Below are 4,793 nucleotides of genomic sequence, written 5' to 3' on the forward strand. Positions count from 1 at the left end.
AAAATTTTCCTCGTTTTAGCAGAAAATGCTGTGCTATAATGAAGAATTAAAATGCTACTGGCCCTTTTATCAGTCCTGTGACTTTGTCCCATGTGTAGGAGGCACAGGACAGAAGATGGCTGGTGGTCACATGTCCATATCACATGTCCTGCAGCCGCCTGCACCATGTGATGTCACGGAAGGGCTGGACCTATCACAACTAGGGGACAGAGTCAATCATGGAGGAGCAGAGAAGCCTCAGATATCTATAGTTACATGGGACTGCATGTTAGGGGGCTGGAGGGACAGGACGAATGCATTTACATGGGATTGCATGTTAGGAGGCTGGAGGGATAGGAGGGATGTATTTGCATGGGACTACGTTGGGAGGATTCCGCATATGTATATTGGGGAGGGGATTTCTTTTTAACTTGGCCTGTTGGTGGATTTAAAGGGGTTGTCTTGGATTTGTAAAACATCTCTTCTTCCTTCCATAAACAGGTAATGGTGTGGCAGCTCAGATACATTAAGTTTTTACAGCACAAACTGGAGCCAGGTGTGGCACTGCTTGTGGAAGAAAGCAATCATGCCAAATGCTAGACAGGAGCTTTTAAAGGGAACCTGTCACCAGGGACCTAATTTTCATTAACAACAGGTTGCAAAAGCCCATTACACCTGCACTGCAAATATGTATTTCTCTAAGCAATAGCATTACAATATAATTGTGTGTTAAAACTTACATTGCACCCTGACAGAACCCTCGGTGTAGTCCCAAGGGTTGGGCTTTGGTTTGGATGCATTTCAAAAAACAACATGTTGCTTGTCTGTGCTGCAGACTCCTCAGCTCTCAGCCCCCACTTTTGTGCTCCTGTACAGCTCCTCCCTCCCCCACTGATGTCATCTCACCAGGCTGTGACCTCTGTGAAAGAGCAGGAAGGAGGAGCTGTACAGGAGCCCAAAGGTAGGGGCTAGGATTTGAGGAGTGAGTAACACAGACAAGTCACATGTTGTTTTTTAATATATTGGAGGGGAGAGATGGTTTTTACTTGGAGGGGATTGAATGATTATGTACGTGGAGGCAATCAGCACATGACAGGCCATACTGATATTGGGGGGATTTATAATAAAGCATAAAATCTGCAGTGAAATTTGTGAAAAATGCTGATTTTTTTAGAGTATTTCTTCTTTGTTGAATCTTTTTAGTCCTAGTTTCAGCCCTGTGTGTCCATACCCTATGGAGTCAGAAGACTGTCACTAGCACAATTGATTTGTCAGACATTCATTTCCTTTACAGTCTCTTTTGAGAGGAATAAACTCCCTCTCAAGGAAATCTAAAGAACAATCTTCACATATAACACATTCCATTGTTCCCATTATCCAGGTCACAATGGCTTTGGACATACTGTACTGTACAGTGCTAGAGTATACAAAAGGGAGAGAGCTAGAGGGCATAAATGCTGCCCTTACCCTTTAAGGGTGCATCCAAATTTACTAATTTCCCACTACATGGTGTCATCCTTAATGAATCTTCTAGGAAATTCCTGTTAAATGGAATCTGGAATTTGGGAAAACCCATGGGGGCCGGGGCTGGGCCTCAGTTCCCAAATTGCTCTAGTACTTTCAGGCCTTGGCTGCTGCAGCGACCTGGAAGTTCCAGGGCAGAAAGGGTGGGGACCTCTTCAGCCAATAATTGGCCTCATTTCCTTGTTCTCCCCAGGTCCAAGGGAGCCATTTGTTAGTCGTAGTCAGTCTTATGACCCCCTGGAACTCCCTTAAAACTGAAAAAAACAGAGCAATGCAGGAAACAGGAACCCATGGAGCTTTTTTAAAAAAAACCTTTGATAATCCCTTCAATTATTGCTACAACATAGGGATACCATTCGAGCTTGACTTCACTGTTAAACTCTCCGCCTCTTTGACTTTATACTACCAATTTACATTTAATAATAATAATAATAATCTTTATTTATATAGCGCCATCAAATTCCGTAGCGCTTTACAAATCATTTCACTTTAAGGATGATTTTCTGGGTGATGGAAACACACTGGGCTATGAAAGAAACATGATCAGAAAGGTGTTAAGCTGTTCTACAACATACTGGTAGGCCAGTTTCTGATGACAGGTTCCCTTTAAATCGAGACAGAACATCTGCAGAATATCTACTATGGATGATGATGGTGGCAAACTGAGGAATTCCTGGCAATCAGCATTCAGGTCTTTGACATGGTATCACTGAGGCTGTGTCCACACAGTCCCTAAAATGTTAGCAATCAAAAGGTTATTGGTAGAGATGAGCGAACATACTCGTCCGAGCTTGATGCTCGATCGAGCATTAGCGTACTCGTAACTGCTCGTTGCTCGGACGAGTATTTCGCCCGCTCGAGAAAATGGCAGCTCCCGCCGTTTTGCTTTTTGGCGGCCAGAAACAGAGCCAAACACAAGCCAGGAGACTCTGCACTCCACCCAGCATGACGTGGTACCCTTACACGTAGATAGCAGTGGTTGGCTGGCCAGATCAGGTGACCCTGGGATAGACTAGCCGCTGCCCGCGCTGCTCGGATCATTCTCTGTCTGGATGCCGCTAGGGAGAGAGCTGCTGCTGCTCAGGGAAAGCGTTAGGGTGTTCTATTAGCTTACTGTTAGGCAGGAGTGATTCTAAAAGAACCCAACAGCCCTTCTTAGGGCTACAATAACGTTATAATTTTTTTTTTTTTTTATTTGCAGCTAGTACCATATTGTGAGGAATTAGCAGGGGGACTTGCTACCGTTGTGTTTAGCTCTTAGTGACACACATATCCACCTCAAACACCAAAGTGGGAAAATTTATTAGGGGTTTGAGTAGAATTAGGCACAGTCTGCCAGTTTCTTTTTATTTTACGTTTATTTTTTTCATAACTCAGCGTCATCTCATCTGGCATAGTAGTGTGCTGTAATACTTGGCTAGAAAATAGCCATAGGAGAATACAAACGTCTTAATTACGCCTACAGTAGCGTTATATATATTTGATTTCTGGTTGATCTGCTGGTGGCTGTACTTGCTGCAGTGCATCTACTATCAAATTGGGAGCAATTTGGAGTCAGACTTGCGACCACTGTGTTTTAGTGACGCACATATCCATCGCAAAGACCGAAGTGGGAAAATTTATTAGGGCCCGGGGTTGTATTTCAATTAGGCACAGTCTGCCAGTTTCTTTTTATTTTACGTTTATTTTTTTCATAACTCAGCGTCATCTCATCTGGCATAGTAGTGTGCTGTAATACTTGGCTAGAAAAGAGCCATAGGAGAATACAAACGTCTTAATTACGCCTACAGTAGCGTTATATATATTTGATTTCTGGTTGATCTGCTGGTGGCTGTACTTGCTGCAGTGCATCTACTATCAAATTGGGAGCAATTTGGAGTCAGACTTGCGACCACTGTGTTTTAGTGACGCACATATCCATCGCAAAGACCGAAGTGGGAAAATTTATTAGGGCCCGGGGTTGTATTTCAACTAGGCACAGTCTGCCATTTCCTTTTTTATTTTACGTTTATTTTTTTCATAACTCAGCGTCATCTCATCTGGCATAGTAGTGTGCTGTAATACTTGGCTAGAAAATAGCCATAGCAATAGGATAGCATCGTTTGGTTTTAAAAACTAAAAAACACAAAAAAAAAACAAAAAAAAAACAAAAAAGTTAAAAAAAAATACAAGTTATAACTCTCATTTTCAAAATGTTTAACCCGAGGGCTAGGGGTAGAGGACGAGGGCGGGGACGTGGGCGTCCAACTACTGCAGGGGTCAGAGGTCGTGGTCCTGGGCGGGGTGAGACACCACCTGCTTATGAGGGAGCAGGGGAACGCCGCAGAGCTACACTCCCTAGGTTCATGTCTGAAGTTACTGGGAATCGTGGTAGAGCACTGTTGAGGCCAGAACAGTGCGAACAGGTGATGTCGTGGATTGCCGACAATGCTTCGAGCAATTTGTCCACCAGTCAGTCTTCCACGCAGTCCACCCATGTCACCGAAATCGGCACTCCTCCAGCTCCTGCACCTCAGCCTCCTCCCCCCCAGTCTGCCCCCTCCCAGCAAAATTTGCCATTTGAACCGGCATACTCTGAGGAACTGTTTTCTGGACCCTTCCCACAGTCACAAACCACTTGTCCGGTTGCTGATGAGCAAATTTCCGATGCCCAGGTTTTCCACCAGTCGCAGTCTGTGGGTGATGATGACCTTGTTGACGTAGTGGAAGAAGTGTGTAAAGAGGTGTCCGACGATGAGGAGACACGGTTGTCAGACAGTGGGGAAGTTGTTGTCAGGGCAGGAAGTCCGAGGGGGGAGCAGACTGAGGGATCGGAGGATGATGAGGTGACAGACCCAAGCTGGGTTGAGAGGCCGGGTGAACACAGTGCTTCTGAGACGGAGGAGAGTCCTCGACCAGAACAGGTTGGAAGAGGCAGTGGTGGGGCCAGACGGAGAGGCAGGGCCAGAGCTGGTGCATCAGCGCCAAATGTGTCAACTAGTGAAGCTCCCGTGGCGAGGGCTCCTGCGGCGAGGGCTAGATTTTCAGAAGTCTGGAGGTTCTTTAAGGAAACACCGGATGACCGACGGACTGTGGTGTGCCACATTTGCCAAACCAGGATCAGCAGGGGTTCCACCACTACTAGCTTAACTACCACCAGTATGCGCAGGCATATGAATGCTAAACACCCCACTCAGTGGCAACAAGCGCGTTCACCTCCGGCCGTGCACACCACTGCTCCTTCCCCTGTGTCAGCTGATAGTCAGCCCCCTGCCCAGGACCCTGCCACAAAAACCCCATCGTCACCTCCA

Source organism: Engystomops pustulosus, chromosome 7, assembly GCF_040894005.1.
Source record: "Engystomops pustulosus chromosome 7, aEngPut4.maternal, whole genome shotgun sequence".
NCBI lineage: Eukaryota > Metazoa > Chordata > Amphibia > Anura > Leptodactylidae > Engystomops > Engystomops pustulosus.